This window comes from Plecotus auritus (assembly GCF_963455305.1).
Source record: "Plecotus auritus genome assembly, chromosome: 9".
Lineage (NCBI taxonomy): Eukaryota > Metazoa > Chordata > Mammalia > Chiroptera > Vespertilionidae > Plecotus > Plecotus auritus.
In genome coordinates this window covers 94,407,033-94,418,282 of record NC_137783.1, presented here as the reverse complement: position 1 = coordinate 94,418,282, position 11,250 = coordinate 94,407,033, and positions in this window count along the sequence as shown.

Here is an 11,250-nt window from a genome sequence, read left to right as displayed (position 1 = left end):
TTACAAGAAGCTGACAATGATTCCCAATTTACAGAGGGAAAACTGAGACTCAGAATTATGCTCAGTTTATATGACTAGTGATTTATCAATCAGGATTCAGGTATCTGTTATTCCAAAACCCACATTCTTTCTACTTTACCACAATCCAGCACTGTCTCAGCAATAGTCATTCCTAATTTAATTATCCCCATTCCCACTCATTTACCATGAAGCACATGACACTCCTACTAAACTTGGCTAGTTCCAACCCAATTAAACCATGAACTTGGCTCCCTAAAGATTTTCTTAAGCGCTGCTCAGCTTCTCTCTCTCTTCACATGAATATATATATATATATATATATATATATATATATATATATATATTTATAATTTTAAGTGAAAGTTCTTATACATAAGTTTTGTGTGAACACAGAGTGCTTAAAAGGGTTACTGAAAGCAAATAGTCTAAATTCTCTAATTTTACAGAGTCAAAAACTGAGTCACTGAAGGGTTAAGAGTATTTGTTTAAGGTCAGGCGGTTAGTAGTATACTGAAATCTAAGAGCCATAGAAACAAATATTATATACACTGAGTGGCCAGATTATTATGATCTCTGAACACATAATAACCTAGCCACTCAGTGTATATCCTATATAATAAAAGGCTAATATGCAAATTGTCCCCTTGACCAGGAGTTCGACCATCAGGCAGGCCGGACAACCACCCATGTCCCCTCCCCCTGGCCAGGCTGGCTGGACCCCACCCATGCACGAATTCATGCACTGGGCCTCTAATATATATACTGAGTGGCCAGATTATTATGCATTCAGAGATCATAATAATCTGGCCACTCAGTGTTTTTGTATATATATATATATATATATATATATATATATATATATATATATGTATATATATAGTATATATACACTAGAAAGATAGATAGATAGATAGATAGAAAATCTCAATCAGATGATGTTACATTTATTACACCTCGCCATCTAATGGGGTGACAAGCCCTGGCCAGTGTTGCTCAGTTGGTTGAGCATCATCCCATACACCAAGAGATCACTGCTTTGATTCACAGTGACCTATATTAATTCAGTGACCTGCTGAGTTCTCTGGACTGGAGCTCCTGAAGATCCACCCAGTAGCCCCAAGAGGGTAGGCACATGTGATGCAGAGCTAGCGAACAAACCAATTAAGGTCCTGCAATAGTAAGGAAAGAATGAAGTTTGACATATTATTTCACTCCAGAACCTATTTCTTTAACCAAATACTGTAGTGTTTCCCTTATTCTTGCCTTTCATTCACTCAGAATCTAGCTCTGTATGGAGGTAAGAACATAACACTGGAACATGACAATTTAGGCTGCAAACCCTGTTACATTAGAAGAGGGAAAAACAACTCATTCTTTCTGGAAAGACTGTAGATGGCTTTATTTTCATGTGTCTAGAAAGAAGAGGAGGAGGAAGTGTGAGGATGAGCTTTCAGGAAAATGGAAATGTGTGAATGGCCAGTAGTAGCTTATATTTAGAATTAAGATGTTAAGTAGGAATGTGGCAATAGAAGAAGCTAAAAGGTTAATGGAAACATTTCTATTCAAAGTGATAAGTTAGGAGGACATTGTCCCCGGACAAAAATGCTTTCAATAAAAATTACCTTTGCCCAAAGTTTGGAGAATGAATGAGAGCAGAGAGAAATCAGAAGTAAAGAGGCTATCATAGTCCAAACTGAGATGATGGGGCCTGATCCAGGTCTGTTGTGGCAGGTGGAAGCCAGACAATTTGGAGGTAGGATTTAAAGTTCTGTAATTAGTGGACAATTGGATTATGAATTGAAGAGTAAAGAATTAGTTGAAGATTCTAGTTTAGGCAATAGCTCCAGAAAGCTCACTAACCTCAATCTTAGGGATCCATCTAGAAGCACTAAAAATAAAAATTAGAACAATGGGAGAAGGACTAAGTCACATGTTATACTTACAAAATACGTAAAATCATGAGCAGGTAGACTAAAATACTGCTTCTCAAATTTTAATGCACATACACATCACTTGGGAATTTTATTTAAAAGGGGGTTTCTGGTTGAATAGTTCTGGTGTGAGGGCAAGTATCCTGTATTTTTTACAAGCTCTCAGTGATGCTGATGCTGGCCCACAGACAACTCTTAAAGCAGCAAAGGTGAAAAATTCAAAAATATCTTCAAAATGCTTTTAGACAGATGGCAACTATTTAACAAATCAGTAAAGAAAAACTGGCAATGGAGAACTTGGGGGGTATGAGGGTGGGGAGAAAGATAGAGAGGGATAGAATGTGTCTTATCTTTTGAAAGTACTTAGTAAAAGCCAGCCAGGCCTTCCGCAAGGTAGCCTGAGTGTTGCTGCTGAGGCTACGTGGACCTTGGATGTCTTGGCAGCTCTTCCTGGGAGGTCTTTTCAGTGTGTGAGATGGAAAGAATGAGTCCCAGGTAACTGCAGCGTTCCATCCATCACAGCCAAGAATGCTCACCTTCTGTAAAGGTCACCTTGGCTTCTTCCTTTGCCAAAACTCAAGATGGGATGGAGATGGAGATGACATTTAGTGATCAACTCCCTTAAAGAATGTTGAAAATATACACCAGGGATCTTCCTTCGAAAGTAAATAATTATTGTTTGGCAAGTCGTTAGAACAATGGATGAAACAATACCGAAATCCTGTTCCTCCTCACCAACAACTGCCTCTCTGCTTTAACTTGCAGGTGAGCTGTTGCTTGTTTCTGTTTTAGTCTGGTATCATAATGAAGTTATTCAATAAAATTACTTTTTAAAAAATGCATGCTAACTGCCAACCCCTAAATATACTGCTGATTCTATAACAATCGAGATTCCAAGTAATGTATTCAAAGGAACCTTAAAAGTCAGTTGAGACTACCAGTGATTCTAACCTGAATAATCAACTGCACTCTGCTTGAACACCTCCAGTGCTGGTCAGCTCACCACTATACAGATATTTCAGTACACTTTCAAAAAATCTCTGTTGGAAAATTCTAACTTATGTTATTCCAAGTTGATTTCATGACTTTCACTTATTAGTCCTAGTTCCACTCTATGGAGTCACAACAAAAAATGTAACCCATCTCTCAAATAATAATTTTTCAAATGCTGAAGACAGCCACCAGTTGTGTAGGACAAAAACCTTTAGTTCTGTGGGCTGTTCTTCATATCAAATGAAATCAAATCTCTTCCTCGATTATCTGGAGTACTCAAAAAGTACTCCAACTTTTCTCTTGCATGAGATGTATGAGATGTAAAGAATGAGCCCAGGTGTCCTCAATTAAAAACAAAACAAAACAAGAGCCTGGCATGGGACTCTGCATAGCTTAGATTAAAATGGACCAGTTACATCCTTTATATTGGTTATTTTTCCACCTTAATTCATTCTATGACCACATTAACAAGGCAGAAAAAGACATGGGTCTGGAGAAAGAAGAATCTTAGATCAGTCATCTGAGCTTAAAAATTCTATTATAAAATAGTAAAAATAAATTTAAAAAATTAAGATGTACATAATATTTATAGATAAATATATGCAAATATCCTAACAATACCGGAACATAGTAGGCATTCAATAAACTATAACTATTATCATTAATTTTGTTTTTTTGGCAAGATATGTCAATGATTAATTTATATTCTACTTACAATCACCTTACAGTTCTTAATTTCTTTTACATATAATATTTCACTGGTATAACTATTTTATTGTGAAACCAGTTACATAAATTTACTTTTAGCTTTTACCTTTATTTCTTTCAAATGTTCATCTATTATTTGAGTCACTTGAATTATTTATGGACAACAATTCTAGTATCAAATATTTTAACTACTCTTCTCACCTTTGAACCATATAAAATTCTGATCAGTATGACAGTTAAAATATGCTTGAACAGCAAGTCATTGTTTCAAATTTTTTTTAAAAATGTAAAAAGTTTAAAAAATATATCATTGTTTAAAAGTGAAAAACTAAACAATCAGAAACTACACACAAACATACACACAGTCAAAGAAAGAGTCCCATGACTCTAGAAATAACACCATTCAGAAAACTATGGGGCCTCCTATGAATTATTCTTATTACAATAAATCTTCCTATTCAGAAAGATGTCATGGGATCATGTTGAAATCCAAGTACAGAAATTCCTCAATGTCCTCAATAGATTCTGTAACTTTAAGCAAAACTAGGTATAATGAAAACCAATTTTACCATAGACTAATTAATACAAAGAAGAGCTAAGGTCCTACTGCATTTCATTAACATTATAATAAAACAACATTGAATGAAACAACATTCTGAGAAGAACAGCTATATGTATTGTATATACATAATCCACCAAAGAAGGAAATGATTCTATCATGGATGGCTTATTCTTGATGAGCCCATTAAGTCTAATAATGAATATTGCTTCATTTTCTAAATACTTACATTTCTCTTTTTTTAAGATTTTAGTTTTTATTAAGCAATTTTAGGTTCACAGCAAAATTAAGAGGAAATGCAGATATTTCCCATATACCCTTGCCCCCACACATACTTAGCCTCCTCCATTATTAATATCTTCCACCAGAGAGGTACATTTTTTGCCACCTACATTTACACATTATGATCAGCCAGAGTCCATAGTTTACCTCAGGGTTCACTCTTTTTATTGTACATTCTATGGTTTAAACAAATGCATAACTGCCATAATTTTTTTTCTGTTTACCAGTTATTCATTCCTTTCCCTTTCCCAGGCTTTGGCAACCACTGATCTGTTTAATCTCTCAACAATTTTGACTTTTGTCTGGCTGATGTGGCTCAGGGGTTGACCGTTGACCTATGAACCAGGAGGTCATGGTTCAATTCCTGCTCATGGGCATGCCCAAGATGCAAGCTCAATCCCCAGTGTGGGTGGTGCAGGAGACAGCAGATCGATGATTCTCTCTCATCATTGATGATTCTGTCTCTCTCTCTTCCACTACCTTCCTCTCTGAAATAAAAAAAAAAGATTTGACTTTTCCAGAATGTCATATAGTTATCATTATACATACACTAGAGGCCCAGTGCACGAATTCATGCACTGGTGGGGTCCAGCCAGTCAGCCCTGATGGGAGCCATTGGGGGTGGGCCGGCCAGAGCGAGGGGCCGCAGGTGTTCCGGTTGTTCCACAGTTCAGTCGATTTGCATGTTATCCATTTATCATATAGGATAATTTTCTCAGATGAACTACTTTCACTTAGTAATATGCATTTAAGTTTCCTCCACATCTTTTCATGGTTTGATGGCTCATTTTTTTTAGCACTAAAATAATTTTTTTCTTCATTCCTTTTCTTAAAAAAATATTTTCAATTACTCTTTTACACTCAATATTATTTTGTATTAGCTTCAGGTGTACAGCATAGTGGTTAGATAATCATATACTTTAAGAAGTGTTCCCCCTGATATTTTCCATATTCACCTGGCACCATACAGAGATATTACAATATTCTTAACTATCTTTCCTGTGCTTCAAATCCCCGTTTACTATTTTGTACCTACCAATCTGTACTTCTCAAGCCCTTCATGTTTTTCACCCAGTCCCCTAAACTGCCCCCTCTGACAACCATCAGTCTGTTCTCTGTATCTATGAGTCTGTTCTGTTTTTTTTTTTTTGTTGTTGTTGTTGTTGTTCATTGTATATTGTTCTTTAGATTCCATATATAAGTGAAAACATATGGTATTTGTCTTTCTGTAACTGACTTATTTCACTAAGCATAATACCCTCTAGGTCCATCCATGTTGCAACAAATGGTAATTTTTCATTCTTTTTTTATGGCTGAGTAATATTGTATATATGTACCACTGCTTTTTAAAATTTTAATCCTCACCTGAGGATATGGTTTCATTGATTTTAGAGAGAAAGGAAGGGTAGGAGGGAGGGAGTGAGGGAGAGAGAGAGGGACATCGATTAGTTGCATCTCATTCACACCCTAACTGGACATTGAACCCAAGACCTGGGTATGTGCCCTGACCTGGAATCAAACCCATGATCCTTTGGTGTATGGGTGGATATTCCATCCAACTGAACCACACTGGCCAGAGCTGTACTGCCACATTTTTATCCACTTCTTTTTTGGGCTGCTTCCATAGCTTGGCTATTGTAAATATGCTGCAATGAACATAGGGTGCATATATTCTTTCAAATTACTGTTTTCAGTTTCTTTGGATATATTCACAGAAGTGAAATTGCTAGGTCAGAAGGCAGTTCCATTTTTATTTTTTGAAGAACCTCCATACAGTTTCCCACAGTGGCTGCACCAATCTTCATTCCCACCAACAGGGTACAAGGGTCCCTTTCTCCACCTCCTTGCTACCACTTGTTTTTTATTGTTTTATTGATGACAGCCATTATGGCAGGTATGACATAATATCTCATTGTGGTTTTAATTTTCATTTATCTGATAATTAGTGACACTGAGCATCTTTTTATATGTCAGAGGCCCAGTGCACGAAATTTGTGCATGGGGGGGTCCCCTCAGCCCAGCCTGCACCCTTTCCAATCCAGAACCCCTCAGGGGATGTCCGACTGCAGTTTAGGCCCAATCCCCAGCAGTCAGACATCCCTCTCACAATCCTGGACTGCTGGCTCATAACTGCTCATCTGCCTGCCTGCCTGATCATCCCTAACTTCCCCCCCCCCACCCTCCGCCGGCCTGGATGTCCCTTATTGCCCCCACTGCTGATCTGGTCACCCCCAACTGCCCCCCCCACTGGCCTGGTCACCCCTTACTGCCCCCCCTGCTGGCCTGGTCACCCCCAACTGCCCCCCTCTGCCAGCCTGGTTGCCCCCCCTGCTGGTCTGGCCACCCCTCACTGCCCCCTCTGCTGGCCTGGTCACCCACAACTGCCCCCCTGCCAGCCTGGTCGCCCCCAACTGCCCCCCCCACTGGCCTGGTCGCCCCCAACTGCCCCCCCACTGGCCTGGTGGCCCCCAACTGTCCCCCCCCCCCCATGTCAGCCTGGTCGCCCCACGCAGCCTGCTGTCCGGTCATCCATCTGGTTGTTTAGGTCATGACGGCCCCTGGCTTTTTATATATTAGGATTGGCCATCTGTATGTCAGTTTTGTCTTTTGTTGTTGTTGTTGTTAATCATCACCCAAGGATATTTTTCCATTGATTTTTAGGGAGCGGGAAAGAGAGGGAAAGACAGAGAGAAACATCGATGTGAGAGAAACACATTGATTGATTGCCTCCTGCACAAGCCCAGATCAGGGCCTGAGCTTGGAAGGAGCTGTAACCAAGGTACAGGCCCTTGACTGGAATTGAACCCAGGACCCTTTGGTCCATAGGCCAACGCTCTATCCACTGAGCCAAACCGGCTATGACTGTATGTCTTTTGGAAAAGAAATGTATATTCAGATCCTTTGCACATTTTTAAGTTGGGTTGTTTGTTTTTTGGTGGTGAGTTGTATGAGTTTTTTATAAATTTTAGATATTAACCTCTTATCAGATGTATCATTGGTGAATATGTTTTCCCATTCAGTGGGTTGTCTTTTCATTTTGTTGATGATTTCTTTTGTGCTTACAACATTTCTTAATAATCTATTTTATATTCTTGACCAGTATTTTAAAAAAGTCTCTCTGTCACTAATGTAAAACTACTGTGGGATGATGAGAAAAATTATTTCACATACCACTTTAACAGAATATTTAGTTAAAACAGGGGTGTAATTTTCAAATATGACACAGAGAAAACTATTCCAGGAACATATTACATTTCAAAGTTTGTGAATAACTAAAAATATGAGAATGTCTTACAAATTTTAAATAGCTTAATAAAGAATTGAAGAATTCTTACCAAAATTTTTTAATTTGTTGAAATTGAAAGTTTCTCAATATATTTGTTCACAAATTTATTTCTTATGGGTCATACATGGAAACATCCTACAGAAATACTTGAAATCTCTTTTTAAATCAAATGTGTTGAGGAATAAACCTCCCTCATACAATAAAAGTAGGCCTTTTAATATATACAGTTTGAGGCTTCTAGTCCAGATGACAGTATAGGTAAATGTGGTGCTGGCATCCTCCCACAACCACATCAAAATTGCAACTAAACTACAGAACAGTCATTAGTCAGAACTTCCTGAAATCTAGCTGAACATAAGCCCTATAACTAGGATGCACAGAAGAAGCCACATAGAGACTGATAGGATGGGCGGAGATGTGTGGCCATTAAAATTTGGTATGATACCTCAGTTGCAGAGGTTCCCCTAAGAAGTGAGGGGTACTAGCCCCACATCAGGTCCCCCAACCAGGGTTCCGGTGCTGGGAAGAGAAGTTTCCATTAATTCTGGCTGTTAAAAATAGCTAGTATTGTGGCTGAATGGGATAGAAGGTTGCCGGCGTCCCAGGCTTTCCTCTTAAAGGGCCAGTGGACAGACTTACTCCAATTTGTTTGCTCTGAGCTCTAGCACTGGGACAATAGCTCTAAAGGCACCAGGGACGTATGGGGAAGAACTGAACTGTCTGACATGAGGGTAGGGCTGGAGGGGCAGCGTTCTGTCAGACAGAAATGCTGGCAGAGTCCATTGCTCTTTTGTTGAGCCCTCTCTCCACAGGGCAGGCAGGTGGGTGCCATATCTGAGTCTCCATCAAGCTGGCTAACACTATTCACCTGGCCCTGGGGATTTAAAGATATCACCTCACCCATCTTTTATGCCCACCCAAGCTATTTCCAGTGGTTTTTCCATACAAAAGGCCTGTCTGGGCTGATGCTGGTGACTTTCCTAAAATCTTCAAACGAGCATCATCTGACCTCAGCATGCCCCATACTGCTTGCTAAGTGACCGCAGAGCCAGTACTCAAGATAGCAGGCCTTGGTTTGCTTCTTGGCCTCTCCCAGGCACCTCCTAACCCAGCACAAGTAGCAGCCATCTGTAAATTGCTTTGTAGCTCATTCCAGATGGTCCTAGACAGGGCACAGGTGGCTGCTCACTTTGGCTGGCACTGGATTGTATACCTGAAACTAATATAATATTGTATATGAATTTTACTTAAAATAAATAACTATTAAAAGTAGAGTATAGAGTTTAATTAGTTCTGACAAATACATACACTCATGTGTAACCACCACCATAAAAAGAGAGAATATTTGCATCACCTCAAAAAGTTGTGCCCCTTTATTTTCAATCCATAAAGATCCACAACTCTAAAAATTTGATCAGATTTCCCTTTTCTGGAATTTCATACAGTATACTCTTGTTTCTGGTATCTTTTACTCAGCATATTGTTTTTGAGATTCATTTATTATTTTACATATATAATATCTCATTTATGACATTATATATTACATATTTTATATAATAAAATGTTATTGCTCATACCTTCCTGTATTACTGAATGGTACTTCATTGTATGGACATAAAATTATTTGTTTATTCATTCACCTCTTGACAGACATTTGTGTGGTTTCCAGTTTGGAATTATTATTAATAAAGCTTTTCTGTGTAGTTGTGTATAAAAGCTTTTTATAGACATATGTTTTTACTTTCTTGAGCAAATACTGGAGAGTAGCATTGCTGCATCATATAGCAGATGTGTGTAAATTTATAAGAAATCGTCCGATTGTTTTCCAGAATGGGTTAAAACATTTTATGCTCCTTTACATTTTATATGCATGAATGTTCCAGTTGTTCTCCATCTTCACCAACAGTTGGCTTAGAAAATCTTTTTTTTTAAATTCATATTTATGTGTTGTTTAGTCTCTAAGTATTTAGAGTTTTTCATGCATTGCTCTATTATTGATTTCTAATTTAATTCTATTTTGGTGAGAAAGCAGACTCTAAGATCTTAAAGCTTTTAAATTACTTGAGATTTGTTTTATGGACCAGCATATAGTTTATCTTGGTGATTATTCTTTAACAATTGCCAAGAATATGTTTTCTGTTCACAATGGGTGGAGTACTCCATAAATGTCAAGTTGATTAATAGTTCATGTCTTCTATACTCTTCTTGATTTTTTTATACTTTTTAATTTATTAATTACTGAAAAGGACTTTGAAATACTTAAATATGTTAGCTTTAATTTATTCTGTTTTCAGTTCTGACAATTTTTGAATCATGTATTTTGAAGCTGTTGTTAAATGCATTAAAGTGTGTTAGGTCTTCATGATGATTTAACTACTTAATCATTGGAAAAATTTGCTCATCATGAGCAATATTCCCTATTTTGGAGAACACTTGGTTTGATACTTATATAGCTATTCCTGCTTTTTTTTTTGACTCATGTTTTCTTTTACATTAATATAGTTTTAACTCATCTAGGGATTCATATTTAATTGGTTGTTATTGAGTATATAATTTTCCCCAGTCTGATAATGTCTGCTTTTTTTTTTTTTTTTTTCAAATTTTTATTAAGGTATTATATGTGTACATATCTTACCATTGCCCCCCACCCCCACCCCACTCCCATACATGCCCTCACCCCCCAATGTTTTGCATCCGTTGGTTACTCTTATATACATGCATATAAGTCCTTCAGTTGATCTCTTATTTCCCCCACCTCTCCCTAACCTTACCACTGTAATTTGACAGTCTGTTTGATGCTTTACTGCCTCTGTAACTATCATTTTGTTCATCAGTTTATAATGTTTTTCATTATCCCCAAATTAGTGGGATCATGTGGTATTTTTCTTTCATTGACTGGCTTATTTCACTTAGCATAATGTTCTCTAATTCCATCCAAGTGCCTACAAATGGTAGTAATTCCTTCTTTTTTACGGCAGCATAGTATTCCATTGTGTAGATGTACCATAGTTTTCTGATCCAGTCATCTGCTGATGGGCATTTAGGCTGTTTCCAAATCTTAGCTATTGTAAATTGTGCTGCTATGAACATAGGGGTGCATATATCCTTTCTGATTGGTGTTTCTGGTTTCTTAGGATATATTCCTAGGAGTGGGATTACTGGGTCAAATGGGAGTTCCATTTTCAGTTTTTTGAGGAAACTCCATACTGTTCTCCACAGTGGCTGCACCAGTCTGCATTCCCACCAGCAGTGCACGAGGGTTCCTTTTTCTCCGCATCCTCGCCAACACTTGTCGTTTGTTGATTTGTTGATGATAGCCATTCTGACAGGTGTGAGATGGTATCGCATTGTTGTTTTGATTTGCATCTCTCGGATAATTAGTGACTTTGAGCATGTTTTCATGTGTCTCTTGGCCTTCCTTCTGTCTTCTTTCGAAAAGCTTCTATTTAGGTCCGTTGCCCATTTTTTTA